Below are 18,746 nucleotides of genomic sequence, written 5' to 3'. Positions count from 1 at the left end.
ACAGTCAGGGATCACAAGTAGGCAGAGAGGCAGGCAGAGAGAGAGGAAGGGAAGCAGGCTCCCTGCCGAGCAGAGAGCCTGATGCAGGCTCGATCCCAGGACCCTGAGATCATGACCTGAGCCGAAGGCAGAGGCTTTAACCCACTGAGCCACCCAGGCGCCCCCCAGGGCAGTGTCTTCTATCAACAGCTGGCTGTCCCCTCCGTCAGCACCTGCCCCTGGGGGCCCTAGGTGGCAGGTAGGGGAGGCTGGCCCGGGCTCCCAGAGGGGTGTGCAGTGGTGGGTCGGCTTCAAGGGGCCATGGGGCCCCCTGTGGTTAGCAGCTCCTGCCCCTGCACTCCAGACTCAAAATCCTGGCTCTACCACATGTGACGTTGGGCAAGTCTCTTCACTGCCTGGCTTTGTTGATCCAATGGAGCTACTATTTCGGACGCCACCTGGCAGTGTTGGCTCCTACATCTTCCCAACCTCCAACCTGCACTTCCTGTCCACCTCCCCCCTAATCTGAAGCCTCCCCACCCTCCCTCTTTGCCTAGCTAAGCCTTGCTCATGCTTCCAGCCATTCTGATGCCTTTTCCTCAGGGAAGGGAAGCCCTTCTGACCACCTACTTCAGACTAGCACAAGCCCCACCCCGGCCCCAACCCTCCCTGTCCTCTTCCTCAGTAGCCCTGTGCCCATTTGGCCAGTTTCCTTCCTCCTTGGACTCCCCCAGTGCAAAACCCATAAGAGCACAAAACTATCATGCCTCCTGCCCAAACCCCAGGGACTCGCCCCCGGCACCCTCACAAATAGGTGCTCAATAAATCCTTATTGAATAAATGAATTATTGTCTGAAACACTTATCCTTGGTTAACACTTTGCTCTTCCAATCCAGACTTAAAGGTCACCTTCTCCAGGTAGCCTTCCCCGATTACTTCGCTGATTCCTCTTCTGGGTTTCCAGAATGTCCCCAACTCCCCCCGCCCGCCCCGCATCACAGCAGCCTTGCCTGGAGGGGGTAGCAGCCCAGTCCCCACGCCCCAGCCCCGCCCCGGCCCTGCCCTCCACCTGCCTTCTCCCAGCGCGGGAGTAAAGAGTTGGAGGAGGACGAACGAGGAGATGCAGACCATCTAGAAGGCTCGGATGGCAGCAGCGGGCGAATCTCTACTCTCGAGGCCCGCCTGGCCCAAGAAAGCTGGCATTCCCCTGGGACGGAGATGTGAGCAAAGGCCGGCTCCGGAAGGAGGTGGAGGAGGGGCGGGCGAGGAGCTGGCCGGCGGCTCGGGGGCGGGTGACGCGAGGTCCCACAGGGACCGCGTGGGGCGGGGGTCTGGTATTTCCTGAGGCCGCCCGGAAATGCTCCGGGCGGGAACTGGGGCGGACCCGGAGTGACATCGGTCTGGGAGGGACCCCTTCGCTGCACAGCCCGCACACTCCTCCCCACCGGCCGCTCTGGGGCTCCCTGCACGCGCGTCCCTGCACCGCCCTGCGGCCTTGTAATGATCTGTAAATCTTCAACAGGTGGTGAAGGTGCGGTTCCAGCCCCATTTTATAGAGGAGGAAACTGAGGCCCAGAGAAGGCCAGCGGGGTCACAGAGCCTCCAGCATTTCAGCTGACCCTGGAGCAGGACCAGCTTGCTCCCTCCAGGTCCCCTGCCCCCAGCTGTTGGTGCCTACACACTCCTACCCCAGTGGGTGGCCGCTGCTCCAGGCAGGGTTCCTGGTGGGGCAGAGGGAGGCAGAGACAGAGCTGGAAGGGGAGGCGCTGACCTCACTGAAGCCCCAGCACCAGACAGCAGCCTGCCACCCCTGGCCTGCTGGGCTGCCTGATGCCAGTCCACCCTGCTGGCCCAGCTCAGCACCCATCCCGCACCCTAATGCCATCCGCTCTTGCCTCGGTCCACACCAGGGCCACCCACAGAAAGGCAGGTTCCTGATGCCTCAACACAAGGTGAGACAATCAGCCCCATTTCACACAGTGGGAGACTGAGGCTCTAAGAGGAGCAGGCCACCCACAGAAAGGCAGGTTCCTGATGCCTCAACACAAGGTGAGACAATCAGTCCCATTTCACACAGTGGGAGACTGAGGCTCTAAGAGGAGCAGATTCTTGCTCACTGGATCCACTGAGTCCAAGATTCCATTTTTGGCTGGACTCCATGTACTTGAGTTCAGATCCTACCTCCCCTGCCTAGTAGCTCTGGGACCTTCGGACAATTTGCTTTGTCTCTCTGGGCGAACGTTCTCTGAGGATGATGGGGGATAAAGCCACTCCTGGCTCAGAATATTGTGATGAGAAATAAGTTTATCTGTGTGAATCCCTATGCCCCACACTTCCTGAGCACTCAATAAGTATTAGTTATAATGAAAACATGCTCAGACATCTACTTTCAAACAAAACGTCTCTGCCTTGACCTTTGCTTTCCACTGACTTCTGTCCAGCCTCTCATTTTCTCTCCTCTTCTGAATTCTATCAAATAACTATCCTCGGTAAAGTTAAGAGTGTGAGCTTGGAGATAAGCTCTGGCTGGCATTGTTTTACCAGGTGGATGGTGTCAGGGCTGGTGTCTCTGCAATTACCTTGGCTTTTCCCTCTTCTTTACAAGATAGCTGCCAAGGCTCCTGACATTTCATCAGCATTCACATTTAAGATGAGAAGGAAGAGGGATGATTAAGTTTAGGGTTAATTGAAAGCATTTGTCCCTTTTTATCCTGAAGAACTCACACCCACCCCCAACAAGACTAATTGGCCAGAGCTGTGTTACATGACCACTCTTGGCTGCAAAGGACAGTGGGAAAGTGAGTCATGTATCTTTTCCATTCTGTGAAGTGGAAGGCAACAGCAGAGAGGGGGATTAGGAATGGCAGATAGGTGGGTCAGCTGGTGTGTCTGCCACTCCTCCCCAACCTCTCCCTAGCTCCAACACTCCCAGGCCAGGCTCAGTCGCCTTGACCTCCCCCCTTTCCCACCAGCCACCACATTCCCATTTCTCCTTGGAAAGTGGAGCTCAGACCTCTCAGGGCCCCCACTTGCATAAGGCAACAATCTGTTGATTCTGATTAGGGCTGCCCTTTTAGGTAGAATAGGACTCTGTTTGCCACAGTCCCTTATCCCTTCCTAAAGTCGATGACTTCACTCATTCATTTTTTTTTTTTAAGATTTTATTTATTTATTTGGCAGAGAGAGATCACAAGTAGGCAGAGAGGCAGGCAGAGAGAGAAAGAGGAGGAAGCAGTCTCCCTGCCGAGCAGAGAGCCTGATGCGGGACTCGATCCTAGGACCGTGAGATCATAACCTGAGCCGAAGGCAGAGTCTTAACCCACTGAGCCACCCAGGCACCCTCATTCATGTTTCTTGCCTTGCCCTTGATGGTGTTGGAGTTCGAGCCCCCATGTTAACATATTTATTTCCCTCTTCCTGCCCTCATTCAGGGAGTTAACACACAGAAGATCCCTTTTAATTATTTTATTATTATTTTATTCATGATCCCTGAGCTGAAGGCAGACCCTTAACCTACTGAGCCCCCCAGGCGCCCACTCCCTATACTTTCTATCCTCCCATTACCCCCCTCTTTGTTTTAAGTAAACTCTAGGACTTGAACCCATAACCTCAAGATCAGGAGTCACTAGCATCACTGACTGAGCCACCCAGGCACCCCCTCACAACAATCTTCTAAAGGAGATGCTCTTATTATCTTTATTTTACAGAAGGGGAAACTGAGTCACAGAGCCGCTAAGAGACTTGCCTGGAATCACACAGCAGAGAGTGGTCAGTTGGGATGTTAGCCCACACAGCCACCATCCCCCAACCCAGGGCTGACCACACATGTCCAGCTGAGCTCTGGGGCTCAGCGGTCCTCAGAATGAAGGGGGCCCCACTCTGGGAGGAGACCTCCAGAGCTGCATATGTGTCTATGCTCAGAGCAGGGCTGAAGTTTGGGGTCTCTTCATCCCTGCTTTGGGGCTGGGGCACTCAAATGACCTTAAGGACCCAGACTGCTCATTCCCAGCTGTGTGGCTTTGGATAAGTCATGTCCCTCTCTGAGTCTGTTTCATTTGTTAAAGGAAATTGGTAATCGTTCCTTACTCAGGGTATTGTGGGGCATTAACTGATTGAAGAAATACATACATCACTTAGAAAAGTTCCTGGGGGGCGCCTGGGTGGCTCAGTGGGTTAAACCTCTGCCTTCAGCTCAGGTCATGATCTCAGGGTCCTGGAATTAAACCCTGCATTGGGCTCTGCTCGGCAGGGAGCCTGCTTCCTTCTCTCTCTCTCTCTCTCTCTCTGCCTGCCTCTCTGCCTACCTGTGATCTCTTTCTGTCAAATAAATAAATAAAATCTAAAAATTAAATAAAAAATTTTAAAAAGGAATAAAGCAAATCCTTCAATAATGAATAAACAAATGAACTTAAAAAATAAGAAAGAAAAGTTCCCAATATAGAAACACCAAACAAAGCCATTATTATTATTTATTATTCTTGACATTTTACCTAGAAACTCTAGCATTAGGAAGCAAGAGGGACAGTTTGCTGGGAGTGGGCCCCTAGGAGCCAATCCCTCCTGCTGACCTTGTACCCAGGGCCTGGAGGGGGCCTCAGACCTCCACTGGAGCCCAATTCTACAGGCAAGGAGACTGAAGCTTGGGTAGATGCAACCCCTGGGTCCTGGCCACTCAGTGAAGCCATCCAGGGTGTCTGCCCCCCTGCCAGGCTCTGTGGGAGGCACCAATGTCCCCACACTCACAACAGAGACCATGAGCACCCAGAAAAGTCTAAATGCTGATGCTCCCAGGAAGTGTCAGGGGGCCTGGTGTGTGAACAGGGCTGGGAGAGCCTGCCCAGCCCTTACTCTGTATTTCTAGTATCTCTGCCCGGAGACCCATTGAGGCCGCTCATGCCTTCCTGACCAGATCATGGCCCCTGACCAAGTTGTACTTAACTGGTGCTAGAGATCTGCCGGGGTCTTTACTGTCCCCTCCCCACCAGGAACCCCCTGTCCTTCTCAGACTCCACCTCCCACATATTTTTCAGGATAGGGTTAAAAACTCATCTCGTGGGAAGACTGTCCTCATCCTGCTTCCCTCCACAGGCCGGTAAAGCTCTTCCCAGGAGCGCCCATAACGTCACTCTGGCCTCCTTGTCCCCATGGCGTCCCCACCCGTACCCCTCTGCTCCCTTTTCCTCCACGGGTTCAGCCCACCGGGCTCCTCCGGGGGCACCGACGCGTGTCGGCAGCGCCCTCTAGCGGCGGCTCCCAGATCGCGCCGCAGTCTCCGCCCGCCTGGAACCCAGCCCGCCTCTGGGCTGGAGTTTGGACCCTGGAGTCCAGAGGGACCAAATAAGTCCAGAAGCGGGGCAAGAGGGCCAGGGGGATCTCGACCTTGGGAGCCCAGGCCTTACCCGAATCCCTGCCCTGCCCTCTCCATGTAACCTCTGGCAAATCGCCTTCTGTCTCCACCTATTTCTCCTTTCTGCCAAGTGTATTCCCCAACCAGTTCCTGTCTCCTGTGATAGTTCAGATCCCGGGCTGGATACCGGGAACATAGCAGTGACAGCAAGGAGAAAGTTACTGCCTCAGGAAGCAGACACGGAGGGGACAGACAATAAACAAATACAGAGCGCAATGGCAGTTATAGAGCTTTATAGAAGTAAGCTGGGAGGGGGACCCAGCGCGGTGCAGGTGATACTTTGGGTGGGATGGGGCAGGGGTGGCTTCACAGGGAGGGGAAGACATCAGTGGCCAGCCAGTGGGCGGTGGTGGGATGGCATGGGTGTGCAACACGCTGGCCCTCCTTACAGTGGTCTCTCCTCCCAATTCCCTGGGGGGTGGGGGAGGGGTGGTCCTTGGCTCGTTCCTCCTTCTTTCTTTATTAGTGTTGGGGCACCCCTGGGCACATCCTGCGTCTTTTTTTCTGTCTGCACTAACTCCCAGGGTGGCCTCAATCTGGAGACTTTGAGCACCAACTAAGCCCTGATGATTCCTAAAATACCATCCTCAGTGCCCCCATACCTGCCTCCTTCCCTCAACCTGTGCCCCAAACCTCAGACCCTCCTGTGCTCAGGACCCTCTCTCGGCTCCCAGCTCACTCAGAACCTTCCCATCTTCTACAAAGCCATCACTTGGGGGAGAGCAAGATTTTGTGGGGCCTGAAGTTTCCATAAGTTAGGAAGCCATCTATAAGAGAAAGGATATAGGGGTGCCTCGGGCTGAAGGCAGGCGCTTCAGTCGGTGAAGCGCCTGCCTTCAGCTCAGATCATGATCCCAGGATCCTGGGATTGAGCCCCACATCAGGCTCCCTGCTCAGTGGGGAGCCTGCTTCTCTCTCTCCCTCTGCCCCCCCATGCTCTCTCTTTCTCTCAAAAAAATAAATAAATACAATCTTTAAAAAAATAAAGAAAAGAAAAATAATATAACCCTACAAGCACAAAATGAGAGATTCTGGGATGAAGGGAGAGTCAGAATGGAAGGAAGTGTTCTTCAGCAGCTGTGATCAATACTGCTTCTTTGTCTGGTGTGGGCACTTTGGGAAACAACTTGGCAGCACCCTCCCACCCCGTGAGGGAGAACCCATGGCCACCCTCAGAGCCAGCTGTTCCACTGTGTCAGCACCAACAGAAATGAGCAAGTGTGCGTACCGAGAAACATGTTCTAGAATGTTCTTGACACTATTCTGGTCAGCTCCACACTGGAAATGGCCTAAATGCCCACCAGCGGAGGACAGGAGGCGAATGGTGGCTTTTTCATACCACAGACAATGATGCCGCCACAGGAACTAGTGAGGTCCACTCATGTGAATTTCAAGACCAGACAAATTAGTCTGTGTGGTGAGAAGGTGGGCTAAGTGGTCACCCCTGCCGAGTGTCAGGAGCTGGTCACCCCTCTGGTTTTCGATCTGGTGAAAATTCATTGAGCTGGATGCTTACGACACGAGTCCCTTTCCGTGTGCATATTATATTTCAACAGGAACATTGCTCAAGAGGATAAAATGAATTAAATACAGTAAATCAGCTGAACGTTAGGAAGTGGAGTGACACACATTGCAACACAGTAACTGACCTAGGTCTCTCAGAAAATGTTTAAATTGGCTTTTTTTTTAACACACAGAGTCTGAGAAGAGGCATTTAACCTACTTTGGCAGATTTTACAAAAAGCCTGTGACCGGGCGCCTGGCTGGCTCAGTCCGAGGAACGTGCGACTCTTGAACTCGGAGTCGCGAGTTCGAGCCCCATGTGGGGGTGTAGAGATTACTTAAATAAAGAAAACTTAAAAAAAAAAAAAAAAGCAGGATCCCATCTCAAGACGCCTGCCAGTGCCGTAGATGGCCTGGCAGAGGAAAGGGACTGTGGCTTAAGCTTTGCTGGCTTCTCAATGAATATGCCGCATCCTGCCTCCCTGTTACCTCCCACCCTCTCTCCCTCACCCCGCTCCAGTCCCGGGCCGGGGCAGGATGGCGCCTCTCCCTCAGCCGTCTGCTCCTCCTCCCACATGTCCAAATGTTTGCTGTATCCCTGGTGTTTGCCCATCCTCATGCCAGCCCTGGGCTGGGCAGTGCGGGGACTCAGCGATGGGGACCCCCGCCCTCAGACGGAAGCAGCCCATGTAATCATACGGAGACAACTGGGAGCTCATGGAGCTCAGAGGAGCCTGACCAAGCCTGGGGTGGGTGCAGATAGAGCTTTCTGGAGGCGGTGGTGCATACAGAAGGGAGACTCGGAAGGGGCAGCTGAAGGGTGTTCAACGCAGAAGGAATAGAGGTGAAAAGGCACGAGTTCCTCCAGATGGTTCAAGTTGGCTGGAGAGGAGCGGGCAAGCCGCAGGGATGAGGTCAGGCAGGGACCAGGTCAGGAAAGGCCTAGAGGACCAGGCCAAGGGGCTTGGGTTTCATCCTGGGGCTTGGAGAGGCATTGTGGTGTCGTGTGGGTAGCAGTGGGCCTCCTGGGCTGGAAACCTGCTTCTGTTGCATCCCAGCAGTGAGAAGTTGAGTAAATCACTTGATGACTCCGTGCCTCAGTTTCCCCCAGGTGTAAGACCAACTTAATGACACCTCAGAGGGGTGTTGGTGAGAAAACACACCTGGAGCAGGTATCCAGTAATTGTTCAAGAAATGTTAGCTGGGACTGTTACGTTCCTCTACTGTGAGAGAAAATAAGTCTGAGTAATTCTATTATTATTATTATTATTATCATTATTATTATTATAGTTAACCTCTATTGAGTTCGTACTGTCTCAGTTCCGGTTCTCCTAAAACTGACCCCGAGACAAGAATCTGGGTTCAAGGAGTTTCTTTGGGCGGTGACCCTCGGGAGCACCAGCAGGCGTGGGGGGAGGGCAGTGGGGACAAGAGGAGAGCATTGAAGAAGCAGGTCTCTATTGCACACAGGTGCTTCTCTGTGCCCCTGGGGGCCTCAAGAAATGGTGGAGCCTATTTCAGAATGGTCCCATCGAGGTCTGTGAGGGGTACTATCTGTCCTCATTGGTTGAAGTTTGTCCCTTTGCCTTTCATGGGGGCAGGGGGTGGTGGTGGTGGTGGCAGGGGGTGGGGAGGGCATTCTCTTGCCTCTAGAGAGAGCCCTCAGATCCTTGAGGTATAGGGTTGTGCCTGTAGCAGATAAAATACAGGACTCCCACTTCCATTTGATCCACAGGTTAATAATGAATAACTTTTTAAAAAAGATTTTATTTTGAAGTAGTCTTTCTACTCACCATGGAGCTTGAACTTACAACCCCAAGATCAAGAGAGTCACACGTTCCACTGACCAAGCCAGCCAGGCACCCCAATAATGAATAATCTTTTTAAAAGATTTTATTTGTTTATTTGAGAGAGAGCAGAGAGAGAAAGAGAGAAAGAGAGAGAGAGAGAGAGAGAGAGGATGAGCAGTGGGGAGGGGCAGAGGAGAGGGAGAAGAAGGCCCCCCACTGAGCAGGGAGCCCAGCTCAGGGCTCGATCCCAGGACTCCAGGATCATGACCTGAACTGAAAGCAGACGCTCAACCTACTGAGCCAAGCAGATGCCCCTAATTTTTAGCATAAGTATATCCCTTGCAATATTTGAGCCATATATATACTAAAAGATGACCGATTGTCTCTCTGAAAATCAAACTTACCTGGGTGTCCTGTGACTTATCTGGCAATGTGTTCATGTGGGAAGCATATATGGGAAATATGGAGCTGGCAGTTGGTCCTGGCTGGGGCTGCTAGCTTACAGTGGCCGTTTCCCTCCACATGGATATTTCTTCTTGGCTTTCCCTACAATGTGGTGGCTCATGCCAAGAAGGGGGCATCCCAAGAGGAAGGAATCAGAAGCTTCTAGTTCTCTTGAGGTCTTGAATCAGAGATCCCATTGAGGGCACTGGCTGGCTTAGTTGGTGGAGCACACAACTCTTGATCTCAGGGTTGTGAGTTTGAACCTCAAGTTGGGAGTAGAGATTAAAAAAAAAAAAAAAAAAGACCCAGAACAACATTACTTTAGTGCATTTCATTGGTCTGGGCTAACCCGGATTAAAGGGAGGGGAAATAGTCTTCACTTCTTCTTCTTTTTTTTTTTTTTTAAGATTTTATTTATTTGACAGAGAGAGATCACAAGTAGGCAGAGAGGCAGGCAAAGGGGTGGGGGGGAGCAGTCTCCCTGCTGAGCAGAGAGCCCGATGTGGAGCTTGATCCCAGGACCCTGAGATCATGACCTGAGCTGAAGGCAGAGCTTTAACCCACTGAGCCACTCAGGCACCCCTAGTCTTCACTTTTTTTTTTAAGATTTTATTTATTTATTGGACAGAGAGAGATCACAAGTAGGCAGAGAGGCAGGCAGAGAGAAAGAGGAGGAAGCAGGCTCCCCACCAAGGAAAGAGCCCAATGTGGGGCTCGATCCCAGGACCCTGGGATCATGACCTGAGCCAAAGGCAGAGGCTTTAACCCTCTGAGCCACCCAGGCACCCCTAGTCTTCACTTCCTGATGTGAGAATCAAGTATAGTGGAAAAGCTTTTCCCCCTCCTCCTCCTTCTCCTCCTTTTTCCTCTTCTTTTTAAGATTTTATTTGTTTGGGGCACCGGGATGGCTCAGTCGTTAAGTGGCTGCCTTTGGCTCAGGTCATGATCCCAGGGTCCTGGGATGGAGCCACACATCGGGCTCTCTGCTCAGCGGGAAGCCTGCTTCCTCCTCTCTGCCTGCCTCTCTGCCTACTTGTGATCTCTCTCTGTGTCAAATAAATAAATAAAATTTTTTAAAATTTTTATTTTTATATTTATTTTAGAGCGGGGATTGAGAGAATCTCAAACAGACTCTGCACTAAGCAGAGAGCCTGATACAGGGCTTGATCCCAGGACCCTGAGATTATGATCTGAGCCGAAGTCTGATGCTTAACCAACTGAGTCACCCAGCTGCCCCACAGCATTTCCTTCTTAGTTCTCTTTCAGTCTGTTGATTATGTCCAGGTGAAATTTCTGCGTGGTGTTAGGGTGATTTTAAATCTTCTCAGAGGATTTCCACTTATGGGTCGTGACCCTAGTGAGTTGTAAAATCACTGTACTGAATACAAACCGGTAGTTCTTAAATTTTTAATCTTTTTAACTTGCAATTTTTAAAAAGATTTTATTTATTTCTTTGAGAGACAGAGTGCACTAGTACATAAGCAGGGGGGAGGGGCAGGGGGAGAAGCAGGCTCCCCACCGAGCAGGGAGGCCAGTGTGGGACTCAATCCCAGGACCCTGGGATCAGGAGCTGAGCCAAAAGCAGACGCTTAACCCACTGAGACACAGATACCCTAATTTGGAATTTTGATCACACCCCAAACCGGAAGGCATGAGCCCCCATGAACCATCAAACAACTTCAATACCCACCCATATTTTTTATATTTCTTTATCTACCTGCCTTTGAGCGCTTAAAAAATAAAACAAAAGACACTGAATAAAAGAGAATAGAAAATATCAGAAAAATAAGGATTATTTTGTGAAATCTTTATTTTATCTTTTTATTTGTCTCCTGGGTTGGAATGTAAAATGTGTTTGAAAATCCCTTCTCTGATACTTGGCTAATCTCCCTGTTGAACAAAAACAGGCTTCACACAGCTTTTGCGAAAAACAGTATCCAGTTGCATTCAATAACATTGTTTTGTTTTTATCTTACTTTCATTGTTATTATGTATAAAGTGGCACTAATTTCCACTTAAAAGTAGCAACATGCAAGATCTCCCTTTAAATATATTTACTGATGGGGGCACCTCAGTGGTTAAGCCTCTATCTTTGGCTGGGGGGTCATGGGCTCAGGGTCGTGGGATCGAGCCCTGTGTCTGGACTCCCCAGGAGTCTGCTTCTCCCTCTGCCCCTCCCCCTACTCGTGCTGTCTCACTCTCAAATCAGTCAATAAAATCTTTAAAAAATACATTTATTGACCTTTTCAAAGACGTCCTTGCAGAAGAATTTTAAGTTTTACCATAGTAATAGTTCAGGGAGGCGAGGTGAAAGCATGCAGAGTGTCAGGAGAAGGAAGGGAGGGGACGGCTGCAGGCCTGGACTGGCTCAGGCACGTGGCGGGGAGCTCGGGGTCCGGGGCTCAGCGGTGAGACAGGGTTCCAAAGACCGGGTTACAGGTTTGGCTCTGCTTGCAATCGCCCCGCTCCGCCCAAGGACATCCCTTCTTCCCTCTGCCTCCGTCTCTACATCTGTGGGAAGCAGAGAATGGGAGGGACCGTCCTTCTCTTGGGGTCTGTGTCTGTGTGGCCTGGGAACTGAGGAGTCCCTTTTCCCTAGCTCAGCCCAGACCTCTGACCCCTCATTTCTAGACAGAAAGGGGACCTGTCGTTCCGAGAGCTACCGCAAGGGGGCAGAGGCGGCCACAGACTGAGACGCTGCCTGAGGGCGCGGGCCTCTGGATGAGGATGAATCAGGAGACCCTGGGAAGAACCTCGAATTCAAATCCGTGTCCTTCCAATCCCGGGGCTGTCTCTTCATTTCTCCCCCAGTACAATGGGTCACTGTTAGGGTTAAATAAAGTACCAAGTATACGAACCTGTATTTCCCTAACTTCATCCCAGATGGGGACTGTGGAATTCCCGCAACACCTGCGGGCCATTTAATAAGCTAGAAGAACTGAAGGCATTTTTGTTTAGCAGTGTGTGATATGGGAAGCTTGTGAGCAGAGAAATGGTGTGATTAAAAATTGTGGGGAAAACAAAAAAGAAAGAAAAAAATGCACTTAAAAAAAAAAGCTACCTATTACCCTATCATCCTGGTATAAAGAGATTTGCAATCTCTCTCTCTCTCTCTCTCTTTTTAAAGATTCATTTATTTATTTAACAGACAGAGATCACAAGTAGGCAGAGAGGCAGGCGGGGTGTGGGGGCGGGGAAGCAAGTTCCCTGCTGAGCAGAGAGCCCCATGCTGGCCTGGATCCCAGGACCCTGAGATCGTGATCTCAGCCAAAGGCAGAGGCTTAACCCACTGAACCACCCAGGCGCCCCTGCAGTCATTTTTTCCACTACAAACACATATATACCAATATAGATATATGAACACCTGCCCACGAACTCACGGGTGCAAGAAATGTCACATTACTTTATTAAATTTTTTTTACTTTTTAAAAAATATTTTTATTTATTTATTTGATAGACAGAGATTACAAGTAGGCAGAGAGAGAGTAGGAAACAGGCTCCCTGCTGAGCAGAGAGCCAGATGTGGGGCTCTATCCCAGAACCCTGGGATCATAACCTGAGCAGAAGGCAGAGGCTTTAACCCACTGAGCCACCCAGGCGCCCCTTTATTTTACTTTAAATAGTGATTTTTTTTTAAGGGAGTTATTTATTTATTTATTTATTTATTTATTTATTGAAGAAGGGTCCACACCCAAGATGGGGTCCTACCAAGGACCCTGAGATCAAGAGTCGTATGCTCTGGGGACTGAGCCAGCCAGGCTCCCCCTAAGTGGTGATAGTTGGTTTATTAAAAGAATATATTCGCAACAGAGAACAATCCAAACAATTTCGAAACTACAAAGAAAGTAAGCAATAAATCATCACCATACGTGGGATTCCTTTTTTCTTTTAAAGAGAGTGAGCGCCCAGGTGCAAGGTGGGGCTAGGTGGTGGGGTGGGGGGCAGGGTCAGAGGGAGAAGGAAAGAGAGAGAATCTTAAGGAGGCTCCATGCTCAGTGTAGAGCCCATCTCAGGACCCTCAGATCAGCACCTGAGCTGAAACCAGGAGACCCACGCTTAACCCACGGAGCCACCCAGGTGCCCCCATAAGTGGGGTTTTCTATTTTATGAATATCATTATAGAATCCTCCCTACATAGCCTCATCATGTCTCTACAGGATGAAAGCCTAGATGGACAGATATGATTATGAGATCATAGTCCATGCTATTTATTTTTTCCTATGTACAGCCTGTGACTTGCTTGCTTGTATGTGTGGGTGTGTGAGTTTAAAATTAATTGATAGATGTTGAGATGCCAGCTTTAGTTTTCCAAAAAAAAATTGAGCAGAAAGCACAGAGAATTCCTGGGGTGCCTGGGTGGCTCAGTTGGTTAAGCGCCTGCCTTTGGCTCAGGTCATGATCCAGGAATCCTGGGATGGAGCCCCGCATGGAGCTCCTCAAATAAATAAATAAAATCTTAAAAAAAAAGTACAGAGAATTTAAAAATAAATAAAATCTTTCAAAAAAAGTACAGAGAATTCACACACACCTGCACACCCCACTTTCCTATTATCCACATCTTGCATTATATTGTGATACATTTATTATAATCGATGACACAATATTCATATGTAATTTTTTTAAAGATTATTTATTTGAGAGAGAAAGAAAAAGATAATAAGAAGGGGGCAAGGAGGAAGAGCAGAGGGAGAGGGAGTAGCAGACTCCCCACTGAGCAGGGAGCCCAATGCGGCACTCGATCCCAGGACCCTGAGATCATGACCTGAGCAGATGCTTAACCGACTGAGCCACCTGGTGCCCCTTGATATGTAAAGATTTTTTTTTAAATTTTATTTATTTATTTATTTATTTATTTATTTGACAGGCAGAGATCACAAGTAGGCAGAGAGGCAAGCAGAGAGAGAGGAGGAAGCAGGCTCCCCACTGAGCAGAGAGCCCGATGTGGGGCTCGATTCCAGGACCTTGGGATCATCACCTGAGCTGAAGACAGAGGCTTTAACCCACTGAGCCACCCAGGCGCCCCTAAAGATTTTATTTTTAAGTGATCTCTACACCCAACGTGGGGCTCCAGCTCACAACCCTGATGTTACATGAGTCCCATGCTCCACAGACCAAGCCAGGCAGGCACCCCAATATACAATTATTAAAGTCTAGAGCTTACATTGGATTCACTCTTCATGTTACGTATTGTGTGGATTTTTGAAAAAAATATAATGATATTACATACAATTAAAGTATCATACAGAATAGTCTCACTGCCCTAAAACCCCTGTGTTCTACTTATTCATCCCTCTTTCCCTCTGAACCCTTGTCAACCATTGATTTTTTTTACTGACGTCATAGTTTAGAACCTCCCAGAATGTCCTAGATCTGGAGCCACATGGCCATCTGGTCATTTCTTCTCTGCTATCCTCTAAAAGTTTTAAAATTTTGTGTTTTACATTTACATCTATGATCCACTTTGAGTTATTTTCCAGAAAGGTGTGAGGTCTGCATCTGGATTCTTTTATTTATTTATTTATTTATTTTTTGTATGTTGATATCTAGTAGTCTGAGCACGACTTGTTGAAAAGACTATCCTTTCTCCATTGAATTACTTTTGCTCCTTTGTCAGAGATTGGTAGGCTGTGTTTGTGTGGGTCTGTTTCTGGGCTCTCTATTCCCTTCCATTGATTTGTTTGTCTATCCTTCACCAATAACACACTCTCTCTTTTTTTTTTTTTCTTTTTTAGAAGATTTTATTTTTAAGTAATCTCTATAGCCAATATGGGGCTAAAACTCACAACGCCAAGATTAGGAGTCACATGCTCCACTGACTGAGCCAGCCAGGTGCCCCTCATTGTCTCGATTCCTGTAGATTTATAGTAACTCTTGGAGTCAAGTAATTTCAGTTTCCCAACTTTGTTTTTCTCCTTCAGTGTGGTGTTGACTATTCTGGGTCTTTTCCCTCTCCATATAAACTTGAGTGGCAGTTTCTTTGGTATTCACAAAAGAACTTGCTGGGATTTTTATTGGGATTACATTGAATCTAGAGCTAAAGTTGGGAAGAACTGACTTTTTTTTTAAATTTTATTTATTTGTCAGAGAGAGAGAGAGTGTGAGCACAGGCAGACAGAATGGCAGGCAGAGGCAGAGGGAGAAGCAGGATCCCTGCTGAGCAAGGAGCCCGATGTGGGACTCGATCCCAGGACGCCAGGATCATGACCTGAGCTGAAGGCAGCCGCTTAACCAACTGAGCCACACAGGCGTCCCAAGAACTGACATTTTGAAGTTATTGAGTCTTATATTCATGATCAGGGAATATCTTTTTATTTACTTAGATCTTCTATAATTTCTTGCAATAAAGTCATATAGACTTCCTCATATAAATTTTATACATATTTTGTTAGATTTATACCTAAGTATGTATCTTTTTTGGTGCCACTGTAAAAGGTATATTGTTTCTAATTTCAAATTTCAATTGATTATTGTTGGTATATTAAAAAAAAAAAAACTGTTGGGGCACCTGGTTGGCTCAGTAAGTTAAGCCTCTGCCTTCGGCTCAGGTCATGATCTCAGGGTCCTAGGATTGAGCCTTGCATTGGGCTCTCTGCTCAGCGGAGAGCCTGCTTCTCTCTCTCTCTCTCTGCTTGCCTGTCTGCCTACTTGTGATCTCTCTCTGTGTCAAATAAACAAAATCTTAAAAAAAAAACAAAAAAAGCCTATTGATTTTTATATATTAACCTTGTATCTTGCATCTTTGCTTTAATTGTTTTCTAGTTGCAGGAGTTTTCCTTGTTGATTCTTTGGGAATTTCTTGGATTTGCTCTTTTAAAAAAAAAAGATTTATGTATTTATTTATTTATTTATTTGAGATAGTGAGAGAAAGAAAGAGAGAGCATGTGAGCAGGGGAGAGGCAGAGGGAGAAGGAGAGAATCTTGAGCAGACTTCAGGCTAAGCACAGAGCCCAATGTGGGGCTTGATCCCATGACCCTAAGGTCATGATCTGCACCAAAATCAAGAGTCAGTCACTCAACCAACTGAGCCATGTAGGTGACCCATTCTTTAGGATTTTCTATATAGAAAATTATGCCATCTGTGAACAATGACAGTTTTATTTTTTCTTTCACAATCTGTATATCTTATATTTCCTTTTCTTGTCTTATTGCATTATCTAGAATTTCCAATACAATGCTGAATAAGAGTAGTCAAAGAGGTTGTACTTGCATTGTACCTGATCTTAGAAGGAAAGCATCTAGTTTTTGACCCTTAAGAATGATGTTAACTATATGTTTTTTGTAAATGTTCTTTATCAAGTTGAGGAAGTTCTCCTCTATTCCTAGTGTGCTAAGATTTTTTTATTATTTTAAAAAAGTTTTGGATTTTGTCATATGTTTTTTCTACAACTATTGATATGATTATATGTTTTTTCTGCTTCAGTCTATTGATATGATGATGAGTTATACTAATTAATTTTCAAATGTTGAGCCAGCCTTACATACCTGGGATAAATCCCACTTGGTCATGATGTATAACTAAGTTCATGAGCGATATCAGTCTGAAGTTTTCTTTTTTTATAATGCCTTTGTCTGGTTTTGGGATTAGGGTAATGCTGACCTCATAGAATTAATTGGGAAGTATTACCTCAACTTCTCTCTTCTAGAAAACAGTCTAGAGAATTGGTATAATTTCTTCCTTAAATGTTGGCAGAATTCACCAATAGACACACCTGGGCTGCTGCTTTCTTTTTTGGAAGGTTATTAATTATTAGTGCAATTTCTTTTTTTTTTAAGATTTTATTTATTTATTTGACAGACAGAGTTCACAAGTAGGCAGAGAAGCAGGCAGAGAGGAGGAAGCAGGCTCCCTGCTGAGCAGACAGCCCGATGTGGGGCTCAATCCCAGGACCCTGGGATCATGACCTGAGCCGAAGGCAGAGGCTTTAACCCACTGAGCCACCCAGGTGCCCCATTAGTGCAATTTCTTTGATAGATATAGACCTATTCAGATTGTCCATGTCTTCTTGTGTGTGTTTTGGCAGGTTGTGTCTCTCATGGAATTGTTCCATTTCATCCAGGCTATCAAATTTGTGGACATAGAGTTGTTCATAGTGTTCCTTTATTATCCTTTTAACATCCATAGGATCAGTAGTGATGGCCCCTCTTTTGTTTCTAATATTAGCAATTTGTGTCTTCTCTCTTTTTTCCTTAATTAACCTGAAAAAGGTTTATCAATTTTATCCATCTTTCAAAGAATCAGCTCTTAGTTTCATGAGTTGTCTCTATTGATTCCGTTTTAAGTTTTATTGATTTCCACTCTAATTTTTATTATTTCCTTTCTTCAGCTTCCTTAAATTGCTCTTCTTTCTCTCATTTGCTGAGATTTCTTATTTTGCTTAGATTATTGATTTTAGAACTTTCTTTTTTTCTAATATATGCTTTCCATGCTATGTATTTCCCTCCAAATACAACTTCCACTGCTTCCCACAAGTTTTGATGAATTGTATTCTCGTTTTCCTTTAGTCCAAAGTATTTTTTAAAAATATTTTATTTATTTATTTATTTATTTATTTATTTGTCAGAGAGAGAGAGGGAGAGAGAGAGAGAGAGCACAGGCAGGCAGAGGGGCAGCAGAGGCAGAGGGAGAAGCAGGCTCCCGGATGAGCCAGGAGCCCAATGCGGGACTCGATCCCAGGATGCTGGGATCATGACCTGAGCCGAAGGCAGCTGCTTAACCAACTGAGCCACTCAGGCACCCCCTTTTAGTCCAAAGTATTAAAAAATTTCTCTTGAGACTTCTTTGACCCATGTGCTATTTAGAAGTGTATTGTTCAATTTCCAAGAATTTGGGGGGAATCGACCAGCCATTATTCCCGTTACTGATTTCTAGTTTGATTCCACTGTGGTCTGAGAGCAAACTTAGTTTGATTTCTATTTTTTAAAATTTGTCAAGAATCCTAGAATGTTGTCTGTCTTGGTGAGTGCTCCGTGAGAGCTTGAGATGAGTGTGTATTCTGCTTTGCTGCATGAAATATTTTATAGACATAATTAGATCAGTTGATTGATGGTGTTATTCAGTTCAACCATGTCCTTACTGGTTTTCTGTCTGTTGGATCCATGAAATGCTTACAGTGGGCTCTCAAAGTCTTCCATATGATAATGGACTTACCTATTTCTCCTTGAAGTTCTATCAATTTTTGCCCCATGTATTTTAATGCTCTATTGTTAGATGCATACACATTAAGGAACATTATTAGGTCTTCTTGAATAATTGATCCCTTTATCATTATGTAATGTCCCTCTTTATACCCAGTAATTTTCCATGCTCTGGAGTCTGATCTGTCTGACATTAATACCACTACTCCAGGGGTGCTTGGGAGGCTCAGATGGTAGAGCGTGTGACTCTTGATCTCAGATTTGTGAATTTGAGCCCCACGTTGTAGAGATTGCTTTAATATATATACATATATATTTACTCTAGCTTTCTTTTGATAGCAAGTGGTATATCTTTCTCTATCCCTTTACTTTTAATCTCTCTGTATCTTTATATTTAAAGTGAGTCTCTTAAGAGGCAAAGACTTTGTAAAGAAAATCAAAGTAAAATAATTTGGCAATTAAACAAATGAAGTGAAAAAAAGCGAGTT

The sequence above is a fragment of the Enhydra lutris genome, unplaced genomic scaffold (genome assembly GCF_002288905.1).
Source record: "Enhydra lutris kenyoni isolate GAN:26980312 unplaced genomic scaffold, ASM228890v2 scaffoldscaffold97, whole genome shotgun sequence".
Classification (NCBI taxonomy): domain Eukaryota; kingdom Metazoa; phylum Chordata; class Mammalia; order Carnivora; family Mustelidae; genus Enhydra; species Enhydra lutris.
This window is presented reverse-complemented; position numbering follows the sequence as displayed.